The following is a 13409-nucleotide window of genomic DNA, read 5'->3' as shown; positions in this document are numbered from 1 at the left end:
GTCACAAGATGGCCGCCCCCACGTCATCACAAGATGGCTGCCACAAGATGGCCGGCAGGGGAGGGCAGTTGTGGGCGATCAGGCCGGCAGGGGAGCAATTCGGCATCATTCATACCAGCAGGGGAGCGGTTAGGGGGCATTCAGGCTGGCAGTCAGAAGCGGTTAGGGGCAATCAGGCAGGGAGACAGGCAAGTGGTTAGGAGCCAGCATCTCGGATTGTGAGAGGGATGTCCCCAATTGGAGGGTGTAGGCCGGGCTGAGGGACACCCCCCCCCCAGTGCATGAATTTCATGCACCGGGCCTCTAGTATAGATATAAAAGGCTAAGTGTCCATCTAACTGGTAGCTGTGACGCACACTGACCACCAGGGGGCAGACGCTCAACGCAGGAGCTGCAATCATGCGTACTGGCCATCCTATATAATAAAAGCCTAATATGCTAAGTGTCTGACCGTTCGTTCAACCATTCGACCAGTCGCTGACACGCACTGAGCACCAGGGAGCAGACGCTCCAACCAGTAGGTTAGCTTGCTGCTGGGGTCCGGCCAATCAAGACTGAGCAGGATGGGCCAGACACGAACTGGAGCCCTCCCACAGCCCCTCCCCAGCCCCAATCAGGACTGGGTGAGATGGGCCAGACACGAACTGGTGCCTGTCCTCCCACAATCCCTCCCTGGCCCCAGTTGTGCACCGGTGGGGTCCCTCAGCCTGGCCTGTGCCCTCTTGCAATTCAGGACCCCTTGAGGGGTGTTGGAGAGCCGGTTTCAGCCCAATCCCCACAGGCCAGGCTGAGGGACCCCACCAGTGCATGAATCCATGCCCTGGGCCTCTATTCCACTGGTCAGCAAACTGCGGCCCCTTGAGTGTGGCACTTCCACAAAATACCACATGCGGGCGCGCACGTACAGTACGATTGAAACTTCGTGGCCACACTCAAGGGGCCAAAGAGCCACATGTGGCTCGCGAGCCGCAGTTTGCCGACCACTGCTCTAGTCTATAATAATAAAAGCATAATATGCTAATTAGACCAGGCGTCCTTCCGGACAAAGCCAGGGCTGCGAGGGAAGCCCGGGTCCTGGGTGCCTGCCAGCAGCAGGGGGGAAGCCTGGGTCCTGGGTGCCAGAGGGAAGCCAGTGACAGCATCCAGGGGAATAAAGGCCTACTCTTGCACAAATTTCATGCATCGGCCTCTAGTTTAAAAATAAAACAGCACCACGGATCTGGCACCGACAAACCAATACTTGGTTTCCCCCAAGTGGGACACAGGTCCTGCCACCACCCTGGAGCAACACCCCACCAAATCGCAGCCAAAGCTGCCAGACCCCATGGTGCAAAATGCGGCCCACAGCCCAGCCCAGCCCGGAAATGGTCACTGTGGGTGCTGGGTAATGATGTCACATAGCAACACCTGGCTTCCTCTCCCTAGCGACTAGCCTCCTTGGAGTTTCTTCAGCCCAGGAACACGACTTGATTTATGCCACGTGCAAACATTTTACACTTTAACCAAATATTTATGAAGCGTTTTCACATGCCTCATCTCATTTGGTCCTCACAGAAGTCTTGGAGTAGATAGATAGGACTTGGTAGAATCCTATTTTATTTTCATTAGCCAGAAAACAGAGTTTTAGAGAGTTTAGAAACTTGACCCGACTGAAAAGAAGAAATGGTAGAACTTTAAAATGACTTCAGGTTTTCTCACTGCACAGAATATAGTCAAACACTGCTACAGTTAAATATTTTACCCTTTATTCTTCCTGTGTGATCTACAATAATAATGTGCTTCGTGTTGATACTTACTGCTGTGTTGCTGACAATTACCTGAAAGAGAAGTTAGGGTACTTCACTGGACTGGAAAATGTTTAGCTAAATCAGAAAGCAGGTCTAACTAAGCAAGTTTATTATATATATATATATGGCTAAGTTGACTCGCGCATGTGTGATACATATAAAGCTCTCGCTGACATACACACACATACATATATATATACACATACATGTACACACACACACACACACACACACACACATACATACATACATACAGGGCTAAGTTGACTCACACACCCATGATATATATAAAGCTTTCACTGGCGGCAATTGCACGCATGTGTTTTGATCTGTCATTGTCGATCGTGAATTTGGTTACACTTGTATTATAGAGGAAGGGCGAATAGCAATATTAAAATGTTTCTTCTAATTAATTTTCTTTCAATGTGCACAAATCCGTGCACCAGGACACTAGTATTAAATAAAAATGAAAAGTATACATCCTTGCCTTGTTCCTGATCTTAAGGGAAGAGTATTCAGTTTTTAAGTATTAAATCTGTTAACTGTAGGGTTTTGTAGGTGTTCTTTATCAAGTTGAGGAAATTCCCATTACTATTTTTCTGGTAATTTTTATCATGAATGGATAATTTTTTAACTTGAATTTGTCACAATTTGCAAAGAGAATTCATGAAGAAGTTTTGCTTTGAAATAGTTTTCAATTTTGTTCATTTTTGTTAAATTGAAGCTTGTGAATACAGGAATATTGCTCGCTACATAAATTCTAAATTCCACTTTATTATACAACATATGCTTTATATCAACAGCTTCAAGTCCAATTTTTGTCAGGAAGCAATCCAAAACATGATCATTTGGGCAACACGGAAAATAATCTATTTTTTTGTTACATCAATTCATCAAAACTAAGTGCTCCTTTGCAGCCCATGCTTTTCCAAGTTCACTTGTTATAATTTCCCTGTAAATCATGATGTAATATTGTAGTGTTTTAAACAACACAATTTGACCTTGTCAATGAAAAGATGAGATTTTTCCTATCATGGAATATATCTGCTGCTACCTTGAAAAATCACAGCTTAGTTCAGTCAAGAAACAGTCATTTCCTATCAAAAACCCAAACAAAATCCTATGCTCTAATCATTATTTATCTAGTGTTTAAAAACTGCAGTGATACTCACAAGGATCCAGGGGTGAAACACCAATCCAACTCTGAATTTAAACATGCATCTATTTTTAACTCTCAAGTTTAAAACTGAGAATTTTAAGGGCACGTAAATCTAGGTTTGATTTAAATGTACTATATAGCATCAAAATTAAAGAGTCAAATTACTTCAGATCACCAGGGGCTATGGAAGGTAACATAAAGGAGAGAATATACTCAAAGTATGAATAATTATTTTCCTATCTAAAATGGTATCCATTTTCTTAGATAATAAGGGCAATAAATTTTTAAAAAAGCAGTAAAAACGGGTATGCTAAAATGGTTAATATTCAAATGCTAAAAAGGCAGATTAAATGATTAAGGTAATATTTTTTTAAAGGTTTACCAGTAATAACCACTAAAACAATTCATAAAAGAAACCAAAAAGCAATAATAAACCTTCAGGGCTATGGAAGGGTTGTAGCTATTGCCCTTATAGACCCACCTCCCTCAGCATCCTTCTTTCAGTGAAGAGACCACACCCCTATCTTATTTATGCATTATGTAACCAGACACTCTTCTTGTCTCCCAAATAACAGAGAATAATAATAAAATAATTTTTAATCTAGTATACCAAAATTTGAAAACTGCTAGCATAGTTGGAGAAAATCTAACTGTCTAATATCTATATTAGTTATGTTTGCTTTAAAGATAAATGAAATAGGATTTCTACCTGCTCAATAAGAACACAGAAATACAAGTTTTTAAAAAAGCTCAAAAGAACAACAGAAATGAAAATCAGAAGTTAATTCCATTTAAACACATTTTTAAAAAGAAATAAAATTTTAGGAGAATATAGCACTAATAAAAAGGTTTTATTGTCTGTGACTTCGGAGAACTTATTTTAGGAACATTAGATACATGTATTGGTGAACTGTATACAACAGTGTTAAACTTATGTTACAAAACTACTTGGGAATTTGGACAGTTCAAGACTCTTCAATTTCCAGAACAGTGACAAGCATAAGAAAAATCAGAAAAAGTGACTCATTTCTATACTTCAACACTAAATTAATAATCTTGAAACTAACTTCTTTAAGAAATAATCAGAAGTATTTTTCAATGTAACAAATGTAATATATTGTCAGTATTTTGCCAGCGTGGCTCAGTGGTTGAGCGTCGACCTATAAACCAGGAGGTCATGGTCCAGTACTTGGTCAGGTCACATGCCCGGGTTGCAAGCTCAACCCCCAGTGTGGGGCACGCAGGAGGCAGCCCATTGATGATTCTCTCTCATCATTAATGTTTCTCTCTCTCTCTCGCTCTCCCTTCCTCTTTGAAATCAATACAAATATATTTTTTTAAAAAGAGTATGTTCTTTGCTGGGTGATAAACAGCATATATTCACTTTAGTCTAAATCTCCACCCAGGTGATCCATAAAATTACACTGAGTTCCAGTGGATGGAAGGCCAGCAGCAGACATGCAGCCTAACGACAGAAATGGAACTGTGTATGTAGCAGAGGGTGGGCCTTGTTAACCTGCATAGCTGAGGCAGCATCTGACAGTACATGAAGCATACCACGTGCTCTTCCTGTTATCTGTCAATGTCACTAGGCCTTTGGCTTGCTGCCATAAGGAACTCTTATCTCTGTTCTCTGCTTTATCTCTTTGTCCATTCTTCTGTCATTTAGCACAACCACTACTCTATTTTCATCAATAAGATGTTCTTCTGAGACAAAAATGGGAGCTCTGCTTCAAAAGCAGTTACTCACCAGCTGCTAGCTAAAATCATGAAAATTAAAAAGCAACCCTTTATGATTTTTTAATCAAAGAAGCATAACATTTCAAATTGGCATTTACCACCAAGTAATCCATCCTCTTTTATAGAAAGCCAAAGGGAAAAAAAGTTAACATGTTCACATAAAAGCAATCACTTTGATAAGAATTTTTACATAAGAGAACACTTACTTAGAAAATGCCTATGAAATCACAAACTCATTAACCATAAGAAATACCATCAATGGTATTTATGTAAGTATGACAGATAACTAAAACATGAGCTGTTATTCATTACTTTCCTCCCACACACCAAGAACCCAATAATTTTTTACTGATCATTAAAAAAAATAATTTAAAAGGAGTACTAAAGAACTAAAATGTATAAATTTAAGTATTTCATCTTTTCTCTTAATTAGATCTAAACTGTACAATCAACCTTACATCACAACTGGCTTCAATCTGCTCCTTCCTTCCCTGCTAACATAAAATTCTATGTTCAAGTGACCCAAGAGTATTCAATGTATCTTGTGCGTAGATACACAAAAAAAGGAAACATGCCTTTCTTATGTTGTCTGCCTTGAGTAGCTTTTCCTTCCTCCCCTCCTAGTGAAATCCTACTCTTAGAGGCAGTAGTAGTTCAGCTAGTTTTGCAGTTTTCATCAATAACCAAATAGAATAAATTACTTTATCTCCATATAGAAGTTTAGGCCTGCCTCTTCACATTGAGACTTGTCTGACAACTTCACTCATAGAATTGAGGGAACAGTGTTTCAACTGGAAAACATCCTGCATATTAGTTACTGTTGCCATATTTTACAGTGTTACAGTTACCTCTTTCCTGCCTCTAGACTAAAAGCTCTTTAAAGGTAGGGCCTCAAGAAATGCCTCTTAGAGTCAAAGTTCTCACCACTTACAGCTCTCCACATAGTAAGCATGCAAATACTATTTGATGAATAATAACTGAATATATGAACACACTTTGAGAAAATCAGTATAAGGAACATAAGGCTTTAAAAGTACAATTACACAGTTAACATCTCCTACTACCTCCCTTTAAGTCCCATTTCCCACCTCTCTGCCCCTAGGAACCACTAAAATTTATATATCTATAGCTTGACAGACTGATTAGGGACTATACTAGTATAGGTTAATATCTGATCCATTCAGAGAAAAAGTCACCATTTTCTTATTTGCTGTTCTTTCTCTCTGCTATAAGCATCTGATATTGCCAGCTCCACGATTCCTTTCCTCCCCAGTCCCATCTGTCTCTCTCAACTTTTACATCAGAGGGCTGTCCCACTTTATGCCATACTAGCCAACCAGAGAAACACATTTTATTCTAAGCAGTAAAGCAAGCTTTAATTTTAATAGACTTTGTAAACATAATCTCAGCCATTTCTGCCTAAGAAGATCAAGAAGACCATTTACACTAAAGTGATATAGGCTTCATACATGCTTTACTTTTATGTCATATAGCTTTCTATAGCAATATCCTCATCTGAAGAAAACACTAAGTCCTAATTTAAAAGTACTAAATTGTGTCACTCTTGAGGATTACAGAAACTTATATGACTTTTAAACATTCTCTATCTATTAGAAAATACTTTAATCAAATGCCTAAATTTCTACTTTCAGTAAGTATGTAAAGACATTAGCACTGATTGCCCTAAAGCACTTTCAGGAAATAGTTCTCAGTTGGTTAAACAGTCATCAAATTTTAAGATTGGGACTCCATACTTATTGAATGCTACTTTTTTTTTTAAATTCACACCTGCACCAGGAGAAATAATATTTTGGTCCAGTATCGAATCCCATTCTCTACCATATCCCCCCAAATAAACAAATGTATCTTCCTAATATCATACTTCTAACATTGGAGAAGCTAATCAAATAAAACTAATACCTTTATACAGTAAAGGGCATCTATTAGAAGGACAAATTATTTTATCCAGAAAATATTTTCAAGTTGAAGGTGATATAGTACTTCCTATCCAAGATTGGGTTTTCTAGGTAGTATAATCTAAATCAGCAGATACAAGGTGGGGCAAAAGTTGTTTGTGTGGAAAATATAACAACTAATAAATAATAGAAGAATAAACTCTGTTTCATTCACAACTGTAAACCTACCCTGTTCTTTATTATGGAAAAACAAACATGTTCTAAGTAACCTATTTAAAGAAATCATATGTGATTAAGTTCACTTAGCAATGTTAAGACTTGTTTGATAAAGTGACACCAATCCTCTACCTTTTTTAAGTGTCTAGTTTTCTTCCTAGTTCAGGAAAAAAGTAATAATGGCCATGTGACACTCATTCAACATTTTCAAAGCATTTCTGTACTTTTTATAACGTTAACAACTTAATATACTTTAGCCACTTTTCTCATTACACACTTCATAAATGATGCTAAACCAAGACATCAATTATATTCACACACAAATTATCACACTTATTAGTAAAGCATAATTTGCAGTTCAAAATAATTTGAAACATCAAGAGAAACAGGTGAAGAAAATCATTCCTATCAGGTCCAAATTATAAAACTCTTGGGAATACATCCAACTAGCAATTGTTCAACGATTGTTGAATTATTTAGCAGGCACTATCTTAGTAGTGCTAAGAATACCACTATGAGCCTATGGCCCACTGGGAGGGGGGCAAGCACAGTAAGCAAACAGTTCCAGCGCATGAAACCTATGATAACACAACTGAGATATATGAAGCACATTTCAAAGACAGTATCCTCACTGAATCTCAATTTTCTATCAATAAATGTGAATTGTTTTAATTGATGAAATTAGAGAGTACTAGTACTAGTCAGCAAGGTAAAATATTTGAAATAAAGGGCTGGAGATAGAGAATATTATAACAGTTCCTGTCACATAGTAGATATGACAGCTATTGTTCCTGTTATAACTTAAAGGGAGGGGCACAGAAATGAGCCCATCCTCTGAGTTTAAAACAGAGATCCTATTCAAAGAGAGAAGGTTACAACAGAAGAACAGCCATTCTCAAGATTAATTAGTAAATACACATGCTAGCCTTGAAGCCATTGGCAAGATCCCAAACTGTAAAAGAAAACTGGCTATACGAAGACTACTAAATCGACTAAATATAATAATACACATCCACTAGTCTGATAACCAAGCCCCCATGGCTTATCACATGAAAGTATCTATCTCACCCTTAGTCTCAATTTTCTCTTACGTACTCTATCCCAAATTCAAAATCTCATTTAGAAATATTAACACAAAAGGCATAACGGAAAGAACCTCCACAAAACAAAATCAGATTATGTGCACTTTTATTTTAATACCATACAAATTTTGTTCAGCAGATGTATTCAAATAAGGGACGTGATAATAAATAAATAAATAAAAACCTGAGATGGTATGTTTCCTTCACTGAAAAAAATTGTAAAGATAAAGAAAAAGAATAAAATAGACAATCAGATGGGAAATAAAAATGGTACATATGCAGATCAACACCATAAAATATTTTTCAATAGTGACTTAAATATTCCATAAATCTAAAATCTGTATATATAAAGGTAACTAGCATTATCATAGTCACTAGCATTATCCATATACTTAATTACCACATGTGAAACAAAGGTCATCAACCAGGAAGGAATGGACTTCAGGGGATCTGTCCAGGGGAGCTCTGTCTCCCTGCACCAAACTACAGTTTCAGGAGCATGCCTTTTCTAGGAAACCATAGATGCCTTTTCTAGGAAATCTCCAAAGCTTTCTACAAATGTCAAATGGATAAATAACGTAGTTAAGAGCCACTCACCTAAGACTGTAAGTTCCCATCATTCCTAATGTTAATTTCCCTTGAAAATGAACAATACAGTAAGAAAACAAGTCACAGTAACAATTAGGTTAAGATTAAATAAGATATAATCAAAAATTCAGTGGAATTCTTTCTATGGAGTGAAAGAACTATACTTCATTCTATTTGTAAGCTGTAAATCTGAAAATTTAAAGTTTTAGGAAACTAGGCTAGCTTACAAAACAGATGTTGTTGGCTGTGCCATTTAATCAATTCAAGTCACATTCCTAGAAACAATATAGCCATCTGATGAGTTCAGCGTCAATGGAATGAGCCAAATCCACACAACAGCATTTTACAAAAATAATCAGTGGTTTAAAGCAGGGCATGTGCAAGATTCCTGAAATAACACATACATAATTCACTGCCAAACTCAGATCAATTCAAAATCTGCAGAGGCAAAAAGCATTATTATGGCTCTGAAATCCATATTCAGTACGGCTGTGTTCAGAAAGTTTCATTTCAATTTCAGGAAAATAAATGACTAGAGAAGTGTGATAATGATTTTGGCAGATATCAGTACCTTTCTTTCAAATCAGAATCATTTTACACAGCTTAAGATGTTTTTAAAGATAAAGAAAAACTCCAATTTATAGGACCTAAGTCTTGAATTTAAGGATGAAATGTCACCTACTGAGAAATATAACACTGTATCTTCTCAAATATTACAGCTCTCGAGACAACAGTTAAAGGCAAAAGAGCACAATGGGAAAGGAAAGGTACAGCCTTATTAGAGATCAGGTTGTGATTCTGGCTCTGCCACTAACAAACTGTATGACTTTGAGCAAGTTTCATCACCACTTTGTGCCTTGGCTTACTCATTTGTAAATGGCCAGGGGCCATGATGCACATGGAACCCTTACTTTCTCCAACCAACAACCCCTAGTCACCCCACAGCCTCCTGGATTCTTCATAGCCAGCATCTTCCCACAGTCCTACTGGAGTCCTCCTTACTAAAGCAATTTTAATGCTTTAGGAAAATTAAAGTTCCTTCTCACGAAAGCCAAAGATTGAAGATTCTCAAAAATGTAAGGACAGCTTGCAAAAGAAGGATAAAAGAAAGAGAAATTACAGAGCTATACAAAAGCTCTGCTGTTCTTTCCAGGAACCAATGCTAAATAAGTACCTGGAAACTAGAAGGATGGGCTTTCTGAAAACTTCTCATGATTGCTTTCCACAGAAATCTAAGTAGGACCTTTAGTCTGAGTTCCGCACCTGCCAGAATGGGAAGGCTGGACTAAAATCAGTGGTGTTCCAACCACATTCCTCGGAACTCTCAAGTTCTGTGCAAGTGCCTCTGAGGTCTCAGGACAAATGTCTTCACAACACCTGCCAGCAGGAGGAGTAATAATTGTAGTTTTTATGTACGTTCTGTTTTACAAATAAGCTAAAAATATGAAAGGGTTCCATGTAAGATGCAGTTTTATAAGTTGTATTTATAAATGTTTGCAAATGATGCATAAAAAAATTAGTCCTTAAAGTTCTGACATTCTATAAGTTTAAGACCATCATTTTGAAATGGAATTTAACAGTAAAGTGACATTTGTTTCACAGAAACTTGCTTTGCAGTGCATACACTGATAGGCTATGTTTATTTAATACTGCAAGAGATACCATTACTTTTACTTTTCAAGTAATATGGTGTGATGCTACCTATAAAAGTTAATTAACAGCCTCAAAACAATTCAAAAAGTGAGTAAAATAAAGATGCATTTCTTTATTAAATGTTGAAACTCATTAATTCTTTCAATCAGAACTGAGAAAAATAAAAGTCAAAATTCCAGAAACTTGAAACCCTGATATTACAACTAACGGGGCCTCCACTAAACTGTATATTATGATATTATAGGTATCCAAAAAACAAACAAACACAAAGTGATGGATGGGTGAATATACTAAGTCCCAATAACTACAGCATCAAGACATTTAGCATCACAGTATATTAAATTTAAAGCCAAATTTTGAAAGAAACTTTATAACTTGAAAATTACAGACATATTAAACTATTCGATAGCAAAAGTCAAAAGGGGGGAAGAAGAGAGATCAAGTCCTGATAGTTAATTATTTTACGAACATAATTGTATTTTGCCAAAAGAATTCCTAAATGACTGAATTCTTTGAACAAAATATATAATAAACAATGTAAACTTCAAAATGGTTCTACATCAAAAACCATTTTCAATCATACAGAGTATTAAATACATATAACCATGGTTTTCAAATTGATCTAAATATTCTCAAAGACAAGTAACATTAAGAGATTCCCTATACTTTTAAAGGTGTGTAAGAAAACATTTAGCCTTTCCTCAATAACAGGTCCAAACAATAGCACTTACTTTCTTACTCCTACAAGCAGGAAATTTAATTCATGTTTCTAATTGACAGTGCTTATGAAAAATGGTGGTGGTATGATGGGAGTAGAAAACCTGGGTAACAGAAGGTGTACACTTACATATGACAACAGTGATAGTTATTTATAAACTGATGAAATTTCCAAATAAGAAAAAAATTAATTACCCAAAGGAACCAAATATATATTCCCATATAAGCAGGATATCATAGAATTACATCACTAAATTTATTCCCAGAACTAAATGCCCACCTTAAATAAAAGTAACAACTAAAATGTTATTTTTCATGAAGCTCTAATGGGAAATCATACTAAAAAAAACTGTCACCGAAGTTATAGAAATATATGCTGTTTAATTCCTCTATGCCTCTTTTAAGATCTTTATTTAAATATGGTAGGAATTTAAAAATTCCCTGAAACCCAATTATTGCTCAAGTTAGTGTTAATTTACAAATTAATTGCTTTAAATTTTTAAAAGAAATCCACATATGAAAGGGAGGACATATAGAAGGTTCTTGGCATGGATAGATGTAAAGATTTCAGTTTCAACTACTCCAGATGCAAAGAAAGGGCATGAAATGTAGTAACCTGCACTTTCCCAGAGGCTAGAATGGGAGCTGCTGCACAGTGAGGCTGGAGAAAGGGAGTGGTCATTTCACTTGCAAATGAGCTCCACATATGGGCTGTATGTGACTTTTATTGTTGTTTATGTTTCCATACTTGTTGCCAGAAACACAGTAACTTTCCTGAAGCTATAGTTTTAAAAAAATTGTTTTAATCAGAAATGGACATAAAAATAAAAATCCAGCCAATTGCTAGAGCTGGCGATAAAAGTGAAGCTTAAGGAATGAGCTGTATTAGCCAAAAATAGTGTAGGAAGGAAAGTCACTGGGGATAACTCAGACTTATGAACTAAACCAGTGAACCATATGCTTAGACAAAAACAAAAGAAAGAATCTGCAAAAATATTTTTTGGTGAGTGGACCAGACAGAGCAAAAATTTATTTTAGGGGGGGGAAATTATATGTCATAATGGTATCTGCAAAAATGGGACTTTTGGAAGGCTTCAAGAAGCATCTCTCAAATGTCAACAATGTGCTATATCACAGTAATAGTGTTCTGCTTCCAAAAGTCAACCTAACTCCAACAGATTAAGATTTTATGGGCCATGATCTAGAAATCTGTCTACTTTGAAAGAGAGAAAACGTTAACAGAATCTAACTTACCATAAAACTCCAGTGATTTAGACCAGCTGCTAAGAGTCATGAGCTGACAGATGGAAAGTGAATGCTGCATTCTCTGCTGTCACCTGGGAGCAGCAGCGACTGCCCAGGAAGAACCTGTACGAACTTTCAAGGAGAGGAAAGACTGCTGTCCCAGTAGCCATGCTGCAGGTAGTTCACACCAGTTCACCTGATAGTCCTATTTTTTCAGTGTAAATAAATATTCTGATTCCTAAAGTATAAACCTTTAACGCACTACCTTACCTCTAGTATGTGTCCTGGGTGGCTTTTAATACAGAATCCTGCCTCATTTCTGACTAGCAGCTCCCCTAGTTGTTACCTCATTATTCTTTATCTCGCTTTCCACTGTGGGTGTCTTCCTTTGGTCTACTCCTACTTTGTTTCAACCCACTGTACTCCCTACACCTGGCTCCTGCTTTTAATCCTAAACTTTCCTTATTTTGTGTGTGAATCCCAGTTTGCTACCTTATTTTCATGAACTAACCCAGCCAGAGTCCAAGATGACTAGCAGAGGATAGGAATACATAAAATGTATTCAGAATACATAAAATGGCTAAGATGAGAATATGGTTGACAATCAGTGCATTATGGTGGTGATCACAGTTGGCACTCACTCACAAATACCACTTGTTTACCATCTCCTCTCAGTGCTACAAGGACATAATCAATGAGTAGAGAGAGAGAGTACAAATACCACTTGTTTACCATCTCCTCTCAGTGCTACCAAGGACATAATCAATGAGTAGAGAGAGAGAGAGCCCTTTCCTCCAACAGCACATGGCCTCCTACAATTACCCAGTTACACATGTGGTTTGCCTTCTGGGACACTGGAGCTGGTTTTCACAATGATGCCAAAGCCTAACTAGAATTGAGAAAGCAGTAATGGAAACAGCAAAGGTATCAGTAAAAGGAGGGAGAAGTCAGATTTTTACCTTCATGTGTTTGTTCTAAAGTTCTGGCCTCACCAGCACTTCAAAATGCCAGTTAAATGTGTACTGCAATAATAATGCATGAAAAATTAGATGGCATTTCAAATTAAAAATTTTTTCCGTATCATTTTTTACCTCTTTTTTCCTAGTTTCTTTTCACTCAGAGATACTCAAATAGGAAGAGGACTCTTCTCAACAGTTACTTGGGACCAAAGACATGGTTTATTACTAGACTAGAGGCCCGGTGCACAAAAATTTGTGCACTGGGGGGGGGGGGGGGCCCCTCAGCCCGTCCTGTGCCCTCTCGCAGTCTGGGACCCCTCAGGAGATAATGACCTGCTGGCTTAGGC

General features: G+C 37.3%; 1 protein-coding gene across 5 annotated transcripts in view; it reads right to left on the bottom strand.

The window, feature by feature from the left end:
* MED13L (mediator complex subunit 13-like) overlaps positions 1–13409 on the bottom strand; it is a 269139-nt gene that overhangs the window by 186201 nt on the left and 69529 nt on the right. The window lies entirely within an intron of this gene.

The sequence above is a fragment of the Myotis brandtii genome, unplaced genomic scaffold (genome assembly GCF_000412655.1).
Source record: "Myotis brandtii unplaced genomic scaffold, ASM41265v1 scaffold181, whole genome shotgun sequence".
Lineage (NCBI taxonomy): Eukaryota > Metazoa > Chordata > Mammalia > Chiroptera > Vespertilionidae > Myotis > Myotis brandtii.
Note: the sequence above shows the minus strand (reverse complement) of the source record. Positions and strands in the feature narration are given on the sequence as shown.